Here is a 17,832-nt window from a genome sequence, read left to right on the forward strand (position 1 = left end):
GGATACAGGCGGAGTCCTTGGGAGGTGGAAAGTTGTTTTTGCGGTGCGCGCTGGGATATTGACGGAATCCCGAGGAGGAAACTTGTTCTCGCGGTGCGGTCTGGGATACTGGCGGAGTCCTTGGGAGGAGGCTGTTTGGACGGTCGGATTGTCAGTTTGGGCACGACGCTGATAGCAGGAGCCTGAGGGTCTGAAAGCTTCGAGCCTGTGAGGGTAAGGATAGAAAATATAGTACATCGAGCCGAGTTAAGGGCTAGAGGAGGAGCTGAAAGTGTTAATGGGCATTGGGACAGGTGAGCTTGGGAATTCTCCTCAGATGGGTGACTCTCAGAGATTTCTGTATCTTTCACCCCAAAGTGAAAGGGATCCACTCTGAGATCCTGTAACCTTGGGCATAAACGTAACAGGAATAGGGATGAGATGTTGGTTTTGTAAATGAAACCTTGTACTATACCTCCTGTTTGCAATGTTATAGCTAATCTAATCAGGCACTCACTTCAAAGTTTCTCAACAATAATGTTTTGTCAATTCTTATTCTTTGGGGATATTTCTAATTTCTAAGTCGCAGTATTATTACTCTGACTCTCAGTACTTTTATTTTAACTTAAGCTCTTAGAGTCATAGAGATGTACAGTGTGGAAACAGACCCTTCGGTCCAACTTGTCCATGCTGACCAGATATCCTAACCTAATCTAGTCCTAGGGCCAGCACTTGGCCCATATTCCTCTAAATACATCCTATTCATATACCCGTTCAGATGCCTTTTAAATGTTGCAACCCCCGTACCAGCCTCCACCTCTTCCTCTGGCAGTCATTCCATATACGCACCACCCTTTTTCATGAAAAAGTTGCCCCTTAGGTCCCTTGTAAATTTTTCCCCTCTCACACTCAGTTTACTTTTGATAGTTGGAGCTTTTATGTTAAACTCCACCTCATAATGAGCAAAATTCTGGACAGTGTAATAGTTTCAATTTTGTTTGTTAAACTCTTGATTTTTTAAAAAAAAAATCAAGTTCATTAAAATGCTGAAAAGTTGGCAGAAAAGAATTATGAATGCTGCTTTGTTGAGATTTCTCTATTGCTTGACACCACTACAGATGATGAATCTGCATGGTCCTTTCACTCTTACTGGAACCATGAATTGCTATGTTTGTTGATTTCAGTAGAATTATAATCGGCCTTAGTGGCCTTGAGAAAAGATGTGTTTTCTTCATTGGTCTATAATAAACTCCATTGGATAGACTGAGTATGTATAACTACCTGCAGTCAAACAGGTCACAGATGCTTCATTAGGGGGGGGCAACTTTTGCAAGACCTCATGTGGATCTGTACCTGAGCAAGTTGGTAATATTTCAGAGAGCAGAAAGCTCATTGGCCAATAAAATTATAAAAGAGACATGGAAACAAGAATGGAAGTTTGGCTGCAAAAGTGAGAGAAAAACATTCTCAGGATGGGTTACTGCACTCAATGCCAACTCTGTTTTCACTCCACAGATGCTGCCAGAGTTTTTCCAGCATTGCATTTTTTTTTCAGAACTCCAGCATCTGCAGTTCTTTGTGTTATATTAAGGTGAAAAAAATGTTCATTAAGTCAAACTCTTAGTCTGTCTTTTGAATGGTTAATGTTTAAATTTTTGAGTTATGGTTGCTGTCAGCTTGGGGCCTTTTGTACTATAATCAAAATTGCCTGATGTTTTTGTTCATGGTCACAAAGCACTGGGTTAAGCATTGCCTTCTGTTTTCATTTAGAGGATTTTAAAATTCAAGTTAGGAATTTATGACTTTTAGGCCAATTTGTTTAGTGAGTTTTTCACTTTTGTTACACAACAGCAAGGGTAAAAATTATATTCGATCAGGAGGGAGTGTTTTTATTATGTAGTGTTAACGGCAATGTACTAAATAAACACCAAAGTGCTAGTTCCGATGTAAAAAGAGTTCTATTTTAATTCTCTGCTTATTCCCCCGAAATTATGCTTTTATTTTAATTTTGTTTTACTTATTTTTAAACTGAAGTGAAATAAATTGAGTTTTTTTTTATTTGTCTGTTTTTCTTCTATTGCCTTGCTTGTAAGGTCATAAGATCATAAGGAGTAGACCATTTGGCCTACTGAACTGATCTGATTCTGGCATTCATTATGTTTTCCTGCATTTTCCTGTCTGTCCTTTTATAACCCTTGACTCCATTGTCAATCAAACGTCTGTCTAATTCCAGCTTGAATATAGTTATTGAATCAGCCTCCATTTCTTTCTGGGGAAGAGAATTCCAAGCATTTAGTAACCCTGTTATTGAAGAAGTTCCTTCTCATCTGTCTTAAATAGAAAATTGCTTAGTTTTGAACACTTATTTTCACCTCTTAGCTCTAGAGTCCTCTATGAAAAGGCACATTCTTTCAGTAGCTTTGCTTTCAAGCCTCCTCAGAACCTTGCATTTCAATAATATCTGTTATTCTTCTATTGTTCAATCAATGTAGATACCACATGCTCAACTTCAAACCCTTCAATCCGGGAACCAACTCATTGAACCTTCTAGTAACTGCTTACAATGTAGCCAAATCCTTATTTAAGGAGACCAAATCATACAAGAATCCAAGTACAGTGTCACCAGTGCCCTGTATAAAACAAGATTTCCCTACTTGTATGTTCCAACTTTTTTTATAATAAACGCAATATTCTATTCACCTCCCTAAGTATGTGCTGTATGTACAAGCTAATTTTGAGATTCATGTGTATTCCGATCCTTTATACTGCAACTTTCTGCTGTTTTCTCTTGACTTAAGTAATTCTACTTTTATATACTTCCTGCTAAAGAGGAAAACCTCATGTTTTCCCACATTATTTTCCATCTGAATTTTTTTTTGTTGCTTATCTATACCCTGTTGCAAATATTTTATATTCTCTTGATGAGCAGAATGTAAAAAGTTGAGCTCCAGCATTGATCCCTAGGGTACTCCATTCATCACATAAACTGAAAATGATTCATTTATCCTGGCTCTGTCTTTCTTATTAGCTATCCAGTATTCTACCTATGCCAATACATCACCCCAATGGGCTCTGACCTTGGTTATATAAGATTTCGGGTGGCCCTAAATGACTGAATTTTGGGAATTCACTGCAAGGCTCCCACAGATATTTGAATCACAATGCAACATTGGCAGATAAGTTTACAGTCAAGCTAAAATCTGTACCAACACAAATTGGTTTTAATGTTACCTAATGGGTAAGAAAGATATGGGCAACACAGTGATAGAGTGGTTAGTACTGCTGCCTCACAGTGCCAAGGACTTGGGTTGGTTATCTGTGTGGAGTTTACACATTCTCCACATGCTGTATGGGTTTCCTCCCACAAAAGGTATGCAGGTAAGGTGGATTGGCCATGCTAGACTGCCCCATAGAGACCAAGGATGTGTAGGCTAGATGGATTAGCCATGGTAAATATGAGGTAATAGGGATGAATTGGAGGTATAGGTCTGTATGGGATGCTCATTGGAGGGGTTATTGCAGACTTGTTGGGCCAATTGACCTCTATCTGTCCTGTTGGGATTCTATAACATGGAAATGACCTGAACGGATCAGTTTTTCATGGTGTTAATTCCTACATAAATGGAAAGAATGGCTGCTGTGTAGGATATTCAAATGATTAACTGTTTACACGATGCTTAAATTGTACAGGAAGTGAACTTTTGCAATTTAGTAGTGATATAAAGCAACAATCTACTCTCATTTCCAATCAGGAAGCAGACAGGATTGACACAGTTTCCTTTCTTCTATGATGTCACAATAATGAAATGATTTTCATCAGTCGTAAATGTGACTGATGATAAGTTGTCCTCCTTGTCATTCTCGACCTGTCAGAAGCCTTTGATAGTGTTGACCACCATCCTCCTACTATACCTCTCCGCTGTTGCACAGCTGAGTCAATCTGTTTCCACATCTACGTTTGCAACTCTACTCCATTAACATATCTCAATCTCTCCTCCATCAACATATCTCAATCTCTCCTCCATCAACATATCTCAATCTCTCCTCCATCTTTCTATTAGACTCTGCATCTAACATCCAGTACTAGATAAGCAGAAACTTCCATTTATGAAATATGGAATGATCAAAGCTATTGTTTTTGATTTGCACCACCAGCTTTGATTAGATTAGGTTAGATTACTTACAGTGTGGAAACAGGCCCTTCGGCACAACAAGTCCACACCGACCCTCCTAATTTCTTTGTTTCCTAATTGCTGATTCCATCCATCTCCCTGGCACTGTCTGAGGTTGAACCAAGCTATTCATAACTCAGGCACTATATTCCATGGATGAGCTCCCAACTATACATTTTCACTATCATTCAATATATTTCTACTTCTAATATTCTGATCTCCAGGAACCAATTTTCTTCATCTTCAGTTCATTTGTTGCTGAGACCCTGATCCATGTCTTTGAATACTTGTACCTTGACCGTTCATAGGCTATTCTCTTAACTCTTTCACCACAAACTTGAGAATTTAAAACTCTGCTGTCTGTGTCCTAACTCATACTAAATCTGACTTAGCCTTCGTTCCTGTGTTTGCTCCCAGCTGTGCAACTCTTTGGTGTTCAAATTAGCATCCTTCCATATCCCTCTCAAAACTTTGTTCAGTCGCTATTTCTGTATCCCCTACAGCACTCAAGCCCATCCCTTCAGCCTTGCAACCTTCTGATATATCTCCTTTCCTGTGATAATTGCCTCATGCACATCCCCAATTTTAATTGCACACAGAATTAATTTGTGTATGGCACATAAACAAACGTTTCATTCCAGCCAATCTATCCCAGTATTTATGCCTCATTCAAGCCTCTTCCAATCTTTCTTCCTTTTTGAATGTATGATTTTTATTCAGTGAGTGGAAATCCCTGGAGACCAAGTGACGGTCTCCCCATTTTTAGAGTTTAGGTTGATTAGTGCATTAAGTATTTTGCATCAGTATTTACTGTGGAAAAGAAATGGAAGATATAGAAAGTAGCGAAATAGATGGTGACACCTTGCAAAATGTCCATATTACAGAGGAGGAAGTGCTGGATGTCTTGAAATGCACAAAGGTGAATAAATCCCCAGGACCTGATCAGATGTACCCTCGAACTCTGTGGGAAGCTAGAGAAGTGATTGCTGGGCCTCTTGCTGAGATATTTGCATCATCCATAGTCACTGGTGAGGTGCCAGAAGACTGGAGGTTGGCTAGTGTGGTGCCACTGTTTAAGAAGGGTGGTAAGGACAAGCCAGGGAACTATAGACAAGTGAGCCTGACTGGTGGTCGGCAGGTTGTTGGAGGGAATCCTGAGGAACAGGATGTATTTGTATTTGGAAAGACAAGACTGATTAGGGATAGTCAACATGGCTTTGTGCGTGGGAAATCATATCTCAAACTTGATTGATCTTTTGAGGAAGTAGCAAAGAGGATTGATGAGGGCAGTGCAGTAGATGTGATCCATATGGACTTCAGTAAGGCGTTCAACAAGGTTCCCCATGGGAGACTGGTTAGCAAGGTTAGGTGTCACGGAATAAGGGGAGGACTACCCATTTGGACACAGAACTGGCTCAAAGGCAGAAGACAGAGAGTGGTGGTGGAGGGTTGTTTTTCAGACTGGAGGCCTGTGACCAATGGAGTGCCACAAGGATTGGTGCTGGGTCCTCTACTTTTTGTCATTTACATAATGAGGGAAAATCGCCCCAAAAGTATTTCGACTCGATAGTATTTCTACCCTTTAGTCAGCAGGCCAAGGTTCAAATTCCACATGCCCCTGATGTGTGTTGTGACATATCAGAATGGATTGATTGAAAATATCTATCCTGAAGCCTTGCCTGGCTTGTGTTAGAGCTCTTATGGCATGGTGGTTGTCCCTGCATCTGAACGAGTCTTACTCGGTCCAGAGCTCGGTCAAAACCCTTCTGAACATTAGATTAGATTAGATTAAGTTACTTACAGTGTGGAAACAGGCCCTTCGGCCCAACAAGTCCACACCACCCCGCCGAAGCGCAACCCACCCATACCCCTACATTTACCCCTTACCTAACACTACGGGCAATTTGGCATGGCCAATTCACCTGACCTGCACATCTTTGCTACGAATATCTGTCCTCACAGCAAAATGAGATTTCTGACAAAAATCTAAAATATGAAGCTACAGAAATGCTAAATTTAAAATGCCTTTCACTGCTAATCAGTTGTTGCATTCCAAATTATCTGAGAGATTCTTGGCTATTTTAGACACGTTCCAGTACAGCTTAAACATGACATCAATTATCAAACTTATTTCAACTGCCTTGGGTAAGTAATGGTATTAATTATGTGCTCTGAATTAAAGATTGGCCGTTTCTGTTTTTTTTATTTTTAGTGGTATTGATTCCTGACATGCTAGTCTTGCAGAGGAAGTTGCACTCCAAAAGTAAATTTGCTAGTTTTCTGTAAATTTGATTGCTCAACAGTTAGCTTGAGCGACTCCTGAAAAGTTTAGTTGAGCGTTGGAGGAAGTGTATATTGGAAACTGGTGCTTCTTTTCTCAAATCATGTGCACTTAAAAGATACTTGATAGTCATGCAAAATTCCCTAAAAATCTTTGAAATTATTAGAAAACGTTATCTGCTTTTTAAGCAGGTATGTCGGCAATGATAAGGGAGCTGTGTCATTTTCAAATGTCTTGGTTATTTATGTTTGATACAGGCAGGTCGAATAGTCTGATCATTGACTGTCTTCCACAATGCCTTATGATTTTGCAGCAAGTCTGAGTAAAGGCATTTCTCTGTTACTCGTAATTGAATGAAATAGTAGAAAATAACACAAGATTATGACTGTCACTGGAGTATATTATAGTTCTTTTGTGATCATTATTTTAGGAGAATAACTTGCCTAATTTGGTGAGACAAATGTGAGCTGTGTTTCAGAAGTTAGTCTTTCAAGGCGTAAGTTTATATTCTTTAGCTAGCATTTCTCTTGCCGTGAGCAGTTAGGATTTGTGAAAAATATACATCAGTAAGAATAAAAGTTGCAAGGGTTCAAGTGAGCATAAGTCTTTTAAGATGAAAAGATGACAAAAGGTCATTAAAGCTACCCCACCTACTGCCCTAATTTTGCTGCCTTACTGAACATAATGTTTTATGTGTCTGTTGTCCTGGTTGATAGTGCTTGATTTCTAAGTCAGAGAGGCAGTAATGTGGTAAAGGAGCATCTTCAATTTCAGGGATAATTTGGAAGAACAATTTGACCTTAATTTTCTGTCTAAGAGTTACTGCTGGTTAGGGCCTTGTTTTGTCTTTATTTGATTTCCTTACTTTTTCTATTGTCCATACTATTTTCTGTTTCTGGTTGAAAGAAACTGAGTGGGTTACTAGAGTGGGTTACAAAGAACCATGATCCCAACTTTATGGTTCTTCTGAGTAAATGTACTTTTCGTATATAACTTTATTATTAAAATTTATTGTCAAAACAATGGCATTTGCTTTAATTACAGTGCAAATGGTAAATTGGCTGCAGTTGAGGGGGAAAATGTTAAGAACGCGTATCCAAGCTTTCTTGTCCAGGCTACACAATTCCACAAAATCGTACTTTGCTGTTTTACTCACCATTGACAACCATTGAATGTCATGCAGTGGATGCGAACTAAGCTGCTTTATAGGGTAGCAGAAACAGCATTTCACCATTTGAATTATTAGTTACTTCTAGTCGGCCTCTCTAGGGTAGCTATTATACTTTGGAAGCAAAAACAGAAATTACTGGGAAAGCTCAGAAGATCTGGCAGTATCTGTGGAGAGAAATAGGAGTTAAAGTTTCAGTTCCAGTGACCCTTTCTTGGATCCGAAACTTTAATACAGATTTCTGTCCACGTGCTACCAGACCTGCTGAACTTTTTCAGCCATTTCTGTTTTTGTTTCTGATTTCCAGCATCTGCAGTTCATTTGGTTTTTAGAATTGATTTGGAGTTTCATTGATTTAAGTTTCAAATTCTTGGGAAGCTTTTTAGTCATTACAGTTTTTCTTTTTTTATATTCAATACACTGTCTCACACTTGATTTGACAATGAATTCCTTCACCTTCTCAATTTTTCCAGAGTTCATTTCCCAATCTTTAAAATCTGGTTGTTCTGTAAAATGAAGCCATGTTTTCTTTGCACTGTCGTCATCACCTCATGCTTGCTGTAACTTGTTGGACAATTTTGTTTTGAAGTGGTAGAATGATAGGTGCCATCAGATTCCTTCCCACAGTGAAATCTGTCTCGTTGGCTTGCATGCCATTCCTCTTGTCACGGACATGGTTAGTTCCATGAATTTACTTACGGTTTGGTTACCCAGTTTATAGAACACTCTCCATAATCAGTTGTTGACTTGTTCCTGTTAAGGTTTCTATTGCAGTGACCACTTCCTTGCTGCTGTGATCAGTGCTGCAATCGAAGTTGTTCGCTTTGTAACAGTGTTGAAAAATGTGATGATGAGTCAGTTGTTTGTGATGGTGCCACAAAGAATGTGCTTTGTATCATTATGTTCTTCAGATGCACCCATAGGTGTTTGTGTTTGCTATATAAAGCACAGGTATTGTCATAAATCTGAACAATTTTTTAAAAAAACAATCATTTATATAGCCCTTTGTAAGCTATCAGGACAGTCCAAAATGCTCCATAGCCAATTGTTTTTCACTTTGAAGGGTAACCCCTGTTGTAATGTAGAAAACATCTCAGTCAGTTTGAATACAACATGATCCCACAGTGTGATTATGTCCAGATTAACAATTTGTAATGTTCATTGGTTAGGGGGTGGTTATTGGGTAAAGTATTAAAGTACCCTGTTCTTTGATATAGTGATATGGGAAGTGGTATAGTCCACCTGAGAAGGCAGTTAGCATCATGTGTGAAAACTTACACCACTCTCCAACACACTGTTAGCACTGGACTCCAGCATCAGTCTCAATTTTGTGCTCAAGTATCTGGAGTCTGAACTGTACCCTGAAGCATTTGTTTCTTTGAGCATACTATATGATTAAACTATAACCCTGTTTAATGCAGTAAAGTTGAACTTCAGTTAACAGTATTGTTAGGTTCCCATCTTGAGATTCTTACATGCCAACTTCTGTGAAGAGGTCACGATTTATTTCAGCAAGTACAAGCTTTTAGAGGATCACTCAGCACTCTTCGTGACGCTTGTGGAGCGTGTCAAGCGAGGTTCCCTGAACAAGGGACTATCCTCCCTTTATACAGAATTTTACATTACAGAGAGTCACCCCTGCCACTCCCCAATAGTCATATGTCACCCAAAAACAATGTAAAGTGATTAGATAATTTGTAAATACTGTTTTAAGGAATAATGATTAGACTATCGCATCTTGCCTGCAAGACAGAAAAACATCCCTCCGCGACATCCAATTTCTTGCATGTCTGCAGGGCAAATTAATCCTTTAACATCTCAGTATCTCCACATCATTGTATTTTCCACATTTTGGTTGCTTAGTTAAAGATTTGGGGCTAGGTTAACTGAGTTGGATAGATGGCTAAAATCAGGTGCAGACTAATGCTATAAGCTTGGATCTAATACCCTTAAGGGCAGAATTTTTTTTTTAAGAGCTGCCTCCTCATTTTACCTCATTATGATATGATGGCAAAAACCATGACGGGACGTGTGGGACTACAAAGAAGCTACAAGGCTAAAGGGGAATATTTGATAAATATATTGGAGCTGAGAAGTGCAGTTGAAATATGTGGATTTCTTTAATAGTGTGGAAGTGGTTTTGTTAGAACATGGGGAATGAAAATTTCTTGATAGCCTCCATATTATGCTAGACTTCATTCATTCTTTCAATCTGCTGAAGAGTTAACTAGTCTTTCTGATCTGACTTGTTGGACAATAAGGACACTATCCAACTACTTGCATTGCCAGGTTGTGTCATGTACAGCATTCAGTTCAGTGTGATTTGCACATTGGTCCATTGGGTCTCTTCTCTTCAGGTTAATGTGCCCACTCAGTAAATCCTGAACTGAAACTTAATTGCTTTCTGCTGTATTTGTTTCTTTTCAAATGCATGCATCTGCCATTGGACCATAGAACATAAACGTTATAGTGCATTACAGGCCCTCAATGTTGCACTGACCTGTGAAACCAATTTGAAGCCCATCCAACCTAAATTATTCCATTTTCATCCATGTGTTTATCCAAAGAGCATTTAAATGTTGGCGACTCTACAAATGTTGCAAGCAGGCCATTCCATGTTCCTACTGCCCTCTGAGTAAAGAAACTACCTCTGACATCTGTCCAATATCTATCACCCCTCAATTTATAGCTCTGTCCTCTTGTGCTGACCATCACCATCTGAGAAAAGTGGTTTTCACTGACCACTCTATTCAACCCTCTTAATTGAGACACACGACATAATTAGTCACCTCTCAACCTCCTTCTCTCTAACGAAAACAGCCTCTAGTCCCTCAGCCTTTCCTCATAAGACCTTCCTTCCATTTCAGGCAACATCATAGTAAATCTCCTCTGAATCCTTTCCAAAGCTTCCACATCCTTCCTATAATATGGTGATCAGAACTGCATGCAATACTCCCAAGTGCGTCCGCACCAGAGCTTTGTACAGCCATAACATGACCTCATGGCTTTGAAACTTAATCCCTCTACCAATAAAGGCCAATACACCATAAGCCATCTTAACAGCCCTATCAACCTGGGTGGCAACTTTCAGGGATCTATGCACATGGACACCAAGATCTTTCTGCTCATGTACACTACCAAGAAAATTACTAATAGCCCATTACTCTGTATTCTTGTTGCTTCTTCCAAAGTGAATCACTTCACACTTTTCTGCATTAAACTCCATTTGCCACCTCTCCGCTCAGCTCTGCAGCTTATCCAGGTCCCTCTGTCATCTGCAACATTCTTCGGCACTATCCACAACTCCACCGACCTTCGTGTCATCCGCAAATTTACTAACCCACCCTTCTATGCCCTCATCCAAGTCAGTTATAAAAATGACAAACAGCCCCAAAACAGTTCCTTGCGGTATACCACTCGTAATTGAACCCCAGGATGAATGTCTCCCTTCAATCACTACCCTATGTCTTATTTCAGCTAGCCAATTTCTGATCCAAACTGCCAAATCACCCTCAATCCCATGCCTCCATATTTTGTGCAATAGCATACCATGGGGAACATTATTAACTGCCTTACTGAAATCTATCTACATCACATAAACCACTTTACCCTCATCCACCTGTTTGGCCACCTTCTCAAAGAACTCAATAAGGTTTGTGAGGCACGACCTACCCTTCACAAAACTGTGTTGACTATCCCTAATCAACTTATTCCTTTCTAGATGATTGTAAATCCTATCTCTTATAACCTATTCCACACTTTACCCACAACTGAACCAGTTGCCTAATTTATGATTATTAAGGAGTTTTTTCTCTCTAGGTTAGAAATACAATATTTTTTGGATAGATATTTAACAGATATTTTGATAAATTAAGACCAAACCGGTTAGATGACACAGCACATTCTGCTCAATGATACCAACAATATTATAGGAGCTCAGTAATTCAGAGTATTTTGAGCAGAAATAATTTCTTGTGATGCAATTTGAGCTAGTAAATGTCCTCTGAATCCTTTCCAAAGCTTTCCAAATGAGGAGAGTAAATGTCACAGCCATTCTGAGAAGTTGTATGAGTAGATAGGGAGAGAGATAAGTTCTGAGTGTTCCCTCTTGTGAAACAAGAGGTTCAGCTGAGCATGAATCACATCAGATAAGAACTTGCCTCCAGCACCCCATTGTTAACTGCAAGGGTAATGGATTAACAAGGTGGAAAACATTCATTATGTAGAGCCATTTAACAATATTAAAAGCATTTAGTATGTAAGGTCAGTTTAACAAGGTGTAAAATGCTCATTATGTGAAGCCAGTTATGGTTAAGAACATTCATTGTGTAACAGCAGATAGCTTAATCTTTACTGTTGATGCTCGCAGATAATAATAGTCACCCAATCAAAATGTATGTTGTCTTATCTGGATGCTCCTCCCTGTAAAATGGCTATATAATTCATAAACTACTATTCCAGAGAAGACTGAGAACTCGTGTCTCTGTGCACATGGGCGATCGTTCTCTCTCCCTTCAGGGCCCAGAATAAAGATGAAGGAGGTAAAGCTATACTGTGTCTCTGAGTGTTTGGTTTCAACTGAATGGGGGGGAGAGGAAACGGGGTGACAATTCCACATTACTCTTAGTAACGTTTAGCCAGTTTGTTTTAGTAGCTGTTGCGTGAGATTGATAGAGAGTAATGTTGAAAAGGCCACACCACTTTGAATGGTGCCTTGGGATCTTTAACAGCGATTTGATCAAAAAGGTGGCCCAAGTTTCCATGCATAGATTATTGCCCCTGTTTGCAACAGAATATCAACGTTAATTGTAAGTCTGCCTTTAAAATCTGGAGTCAACTGACAGAGGTAAAAATGTAAGCTAACCCATTATGGAAATAAAAAATACTGGAAACACTGAGGTTGATTGAGAGAAAAAAAACATGAACATTTCAGGCTGATGACCTGCTTTGTGATACGTGATGCAGAAATCTTGCTATACTGCCTTGCAATTGAATAAGAAAGATTTTTGCATTGTTGCTGAATAGTGTCAGTGTAGCTTAAGAAGTCTGAATTCTTTACAGAGAGAGCAGGAGGTATATGTGCATATGTACCAACACTAGTTTCATTTCTTTATTGTCTCCACCTAGCTCCATGGTCATGCATGTTATAGGAGCTTTATATTTACTGTTTCTACTTTCAGTTAGTGAAATGTTCCTCCTCAAACAGTCATAGAGATGTTCAGCAGAAATAAACCCTTCATCCCAACTCATCCATGCCGACCAGATATCCCAACCTGATCTAGTGCTACCTGGCCCATATCCCTCCCAACCCTTCCTATTCATATACCCATCCAGATGCCTTTTAAATGTTGCAATTGTACTAGCCTCCACCACTTCCTCTGGCAGCCCATTCCACACGTGTGTCACCCTCTGCATTAAAATGTTGCCCCTTAGGTCTCTTTTATATCTTTCCCCTCTCACCCTAAACCTATGTCCTCCCCCACCCCCAGGGAAAAGACCTTGTTTATTTACTCTATCCGTGCCCCTCATTATTTTATAAACCTTTGTAAGGTCACCCCTCAACCTCTGGTGCTCCAGGGCAAACAGCCCTAGTCTATTTAACCTCTTCCCTACAACTCAAAACCTCCAACCCTGGCAACATCCTTGTAAATCTTTTCTAAACCCTTTGAAGTTTCACAACATCTTTCTGATAGGAAGGAAACCAGAATTCCATGCAGTATTCCAAAAGTAGCCTAACCAATGTCCTGTACAGCCACAACATGACTTCCCAACTCCTGTACTCAATACTCTGACCAATAAAGGAAAGCCTACCAAACGCTGCCTTCACTATCCTATCTACCTGTGACTCTCTTTCAAGGAGCTATGAACCTGCACTGCAAGGTCTCTGTTCAGCAACACTCCCTCGGACCTTACAATTAAATGTATAAGCCCTGCTAAGATTTGCTTTCCCAAAATGCACCACCTCGTATTTACCTAAATTAAACTCCATCTGCCACTCCTCAGCCCATTAGCTCATCTAATCAAGATCTAATTGTAATCTGAGGTAACCTTCTTCACTGTCCACTACACTTCCAATGTTGGTGTCATCTGCAAACTTAGTAACTATACCTCTTAAGCTCACAATCAAATCATTTATATAAATGACACAAAGTAGTGGACCCAGCACCGACCCTTGTGGCACTCCAATGGTCGCAGACGTCCAGTCTGGAAAACAACCCTTCATCACCACTCTCTGTCTTCTACCTTTGAGCCAGTTCTGTATCCAAATAGCCTGTTCTCTCTGTATTCCATGAGATCTAACCTTGCTAACTAGTGTCCCATGGGGAACCTTGTCAAATGCCTGACTGAAGTCCCTACAGTCACGTCTACCATTCTGCCCTCATCAATCCTCTTTGTAACTTTTTCAAAAAACTCAATCAAGTTTGTGAGACATAATTCCCCACACATAAAGCCATGTTGAATATCCCTAATCAGTCCTTGCCTTTCCAAATACATGTACATCCTGTCCCTCAGGATTCCCTCCAACACGTTGGCCACCACTGATGTCAGGCTCAATGGTCTGTAGTTCCCTGGCTTGTCCTTACCACCTTTGTTAAATAGTGGTATCACATTAGCCAACCTGTGGTTTTCCATCACCTTGCCTGTAACTATCGATGATACAAATATCTCAGCAAGAGGCCCAGCAATCACTTCTCTAGCTCCCCACAGAGTTTAGGGTACACCTGACCAGGTCCTGGGGATTATCTGATATCTACTTTTATGCGCTTCAAACATTCAAGATGGTGACATTTTTCAAGATGTCACCATCTATTTCCCTACATTCTATATCTTCCGTGTCCTTTTCCACAGTGAAGACTGATACAAAATACTCGTTTAGTATCTGCCTCATCTCCTGCGGCTCCACACAAAGGCCGCCTTGCTGATCTTTGAGGGGCCCTATTCTCTTCCTAGTTACCCTTTTGTCCTTAATATATTTTTAAAAACCCTTTGGATTCTCCTTAACTTTATTTGCCAAAGCTATCCCATGTCCCCTTTTTGCCCTCCTGATTTCCCTCTTAAGTATACTCCTACTGCCTTTATAACTCTTCTAAGGCTTCACTTGATCTATCCTGACATATGCTTCCTTTTTTTCTTAACTAAACCCTCAATTTCTTTAGTTATCCAGCATTCTCTATACCTACCAGCTTTTCCTTTCTCCCTAACAGGAATATACCATCTCTGCACTCTCGTTATCTCATTTCTGAAGGCTACCCATTTTCCAGCTGTCCCTTTACCTGCGAACATCTGCCCCCAGTCAGTTTTTGCAAGTTCTTGCCTAATACCATCAAAATTGGCCTTTCTCCAATTTAGAACTTCAACTTCTAGATCTGGTCTATCTTTTTCCATCACTATTTAAAAACTAATAGAATTATGGTTGCTGGCCCCAAAGTGCTCCCCCACTGACACCTCAGTCATCTGTCCTGCCTTATTTCCCAAGTGTAGTTTTGCACCTTCTCTAGTAGGTACATCCAAATCCTGAATCAGAAAATTTTCTTGTACATGCTTAACAAATTCCTCTCCATCTAAACCATTAACACAATGGCAGTCCCAGTCTATGTTTGGAAAGTTAAAATCCCCTACCATAACCACTCTATTATTCTTACAGATAACTGAGATCTCCTTACAAATTTGTTTCTCAATTTCCCTCTGACTATTAGGGGGTCTATAATATAATCCCAATAAGATGATCATCCCTTTTTTTATTTCTCAGTTCCACCCACATAACTTCCCTGGATATATTTCTGGGAATATCCTCCCTCAGTACAGCTGTAATACTATCCCTTATCAAAAATGCCACTCCCCCTCCTCTCTTGCCTCTTTTAGCATTTATATCCTGGAACATTAAGCTGCCAGTCCTGTCCATCCCTGAGTCAGGTTTCTGTAATTGCTATGATATCCCAGTCCCATGTTCCTAACCATGACCTGAGTTAATCTGCCTTCTCTGTTAGGCCTCTTGCATTGAAATAAATGCAGTTTAATTTATCAGTCCCACCTTGTTCTCTGCTTTTTACCTGCTTGCCCTGACTGTTTGACTTCTTTTCTCAACTGTACCAGTCTCAGATTGATCTGGGTCCCACCCTCCCACCTTACTAGTTTAAATCCTCCCGAGCAGCTCTAACAAATCTCTCTGCCAGTATATTAGTCCACTTCCAATTCAAATGCAGTCTGTCCTTGTACAAGTCACGTCTACCCCAGACGAGATTCCAATGATCCAAAAACGTGAGTCCTTCTCCCACACACCAGCTACTCAGCCATGTATTCATCTGCTCTATCCTCTTCTTCCAACCATCACTAGCTTGTCGCACCTGGAGTAATCAAGATATTGCTACTTTCGAGGACCTCCTTTTTAAATTCCTGCCTTACTCTCTATAAACTCCCTTCAGAATATCAACCTTTTTCCTTTCTATGACTTTGATTCCAATGTGGACAATGACCACCTGCTGGTCCCTCTCCCCCTTGAGAACATCCTGTACCCTCTCTGAGACATCCTTGATCCTGGCACCAGGGAAGCAACACACCATTCTGCTTTTTCACTGCTGGCCACAGAAACATCTGTCTGTATCTTGGACTAGAGAGTCCCCTAACACAATTGATCTCTTGGAACCCCTCATTGTATTAGAGCCAACCTCAGTACCAGAAACTTGGCTGTTCATGCTACGTTCCCCTGAGAATCCATCACCCCCTACATTTTCCAAAACAGTATACTTGTTTGAAATCGAGATAGCCACAGAAGACTCCTGCACTCCCTTGATCTAGTAAATTCCTCATTGCCTGTTACTGTTGCTCCAACTGTTCCATTCGATCTGACAGTACAAGCAACTAATCAAATTTATTGCAGATATAATCCTCAGTAACACGTAACCTCTCTCCGATCTCCCACATCCGACAAGAAAAGCATATCACTCTTGGGACCATTTTTACTTCTTCCAATCTGCTGACCCAGAAAATAGCACCGTCTTATTCCTCAACAAAAACACTGCTTCAGGCTATCTTAATACTATGGCTTATATTTTTAAGTTTAATCAAGAGACATATCTCAGTAAAACATATAATCAAGAAAGAACCCACTCTGTTCACTACTGCAGACTTCCCAAGGCCGCACTTAAAACTATTCACTTATTTGTCTCTGTGCTGTGACCTCTTCCAAACAGGTTCCTCCAAGATCAGTTATGAATTTTACTGTTTATTAATTTTCCCAGATACATTCCAAAAGTGATTTTTTTTTCTGAAATAGAAAATATTGAAATTGGGAAGAAGTTTCTTAAGTTGTAGAGTTTGTTTGTGAACTGATCCAGTAAAGTGTTGATTTAGCCATCTAATACTAAAGTGGGGTTCTGGAGAGAAACGCTCTATTTGATTATTTCTGCCTTGGGCCACCTGCTCTATGCTGTTGGAACCAGTGTTACGATTAACGTTTCATCCTCTAAAGGTAAATAGTGAGTTGAGATGAAATTCATTGTGAAAGCCTAATTTACATTGTATCTCACAGAAGCGGCTGCATAATGGTAATGTCACTAGACTAATAACCCAGGGTCCTGCATTAATTCTGGAAAAACAGGTTCAAATCCCACCGTGGTAGATAGTGAAATTAGAATTCAATAAAAATTTTAAATTAAAACATGGCTTAATAGCAACCATTGCCAGTTCTTATAAGTCACCATTGTTTCAATGAACTATAGGCCAACTCTGTCATTAGACCGACAGAGAGAGGGAGGGGCGAAGGGGAGGACTGGTGATTTAACCTGAGGGTCACCAGTGAAACAAGGTTGAGTTAGCAGAACTTTCATTGTAACCTCAACCAATGCAGGAATTGAACCCATGCTGCTGGCATTACTCAGTATCACTACTGTATCATCTGAGGGAAACAATGGATGGAGACAATGGCCTAGTGGTATTATTACTATTATTAATTATTGGTATTATTAATGTTCTGGGAACCTGACTTCAAGTTCCACCGTGGTAAATGTTAGAATTTGAATTTAAGAAAAATTTGGAATCAAGAGTCCAACAATAACCCTGAAACCACTGTCGATTGTAGGAAAAGCCCATCTGGTTCACTAGTGCCCTGTCATCCTTCTGAAGTCTGGCAGATATGTGAATCCAGACCCTCAGCACTTAACTGCTGAAGTGATCCAGCAAGCCACTCCGTTCCAAGGACACTTAGGAATGAGCAATAAATGCTAGCTTTCCCA

At 40.0% G+C, this 17,832-nt stretch overlaps 1 protein-coding gene across 3 annotated transcripts in view; it reads left to right on the forward strand.

Annotated features, from left to right (window-relative positions):
• The first annotated feature begins 6 nt into the window (after window positions 1-6).
• plekhm1 (pleckstrin homology domain containing, family M (with RUN domain) member 1) overlaps window positions 7-17,832 on the forward strand; it is a 56,366-nt gene continuing 38,540 nt past the window's right edge. For 2 of the 3 annotated variants that reach the window (XM_043675264.1, XM_043675266.1), the window contains exon 1: window positions 7-213. The gene's annotated coding sequence lies outside the window, so the exon portion shown is untranslated. Of the gene's footprint in view, window positions 214-6,236; window positions 6,297-17,832 lie in introns of those variants that run through there. The other variant, XM_043675265.1, reaches the window with a different exon arrangement.

The sequence above is a fragment of the Chiloscyllium plagiosum genome, chromosome 33 (genome assembly GCF_004010195.1).
Source record: "Chiloscyllium plagiosum isolate BGI_BamShark_2017 chromosome 33, ASM401019v2, whole genome shotgun sequence".
NCBI lineage: Eukaryota > Metazoa > Chordata > Chondrichthyes > Orectolobiformes > Hemiscylliidae > Chiloscyllium > Chiloscyllium plagiosum.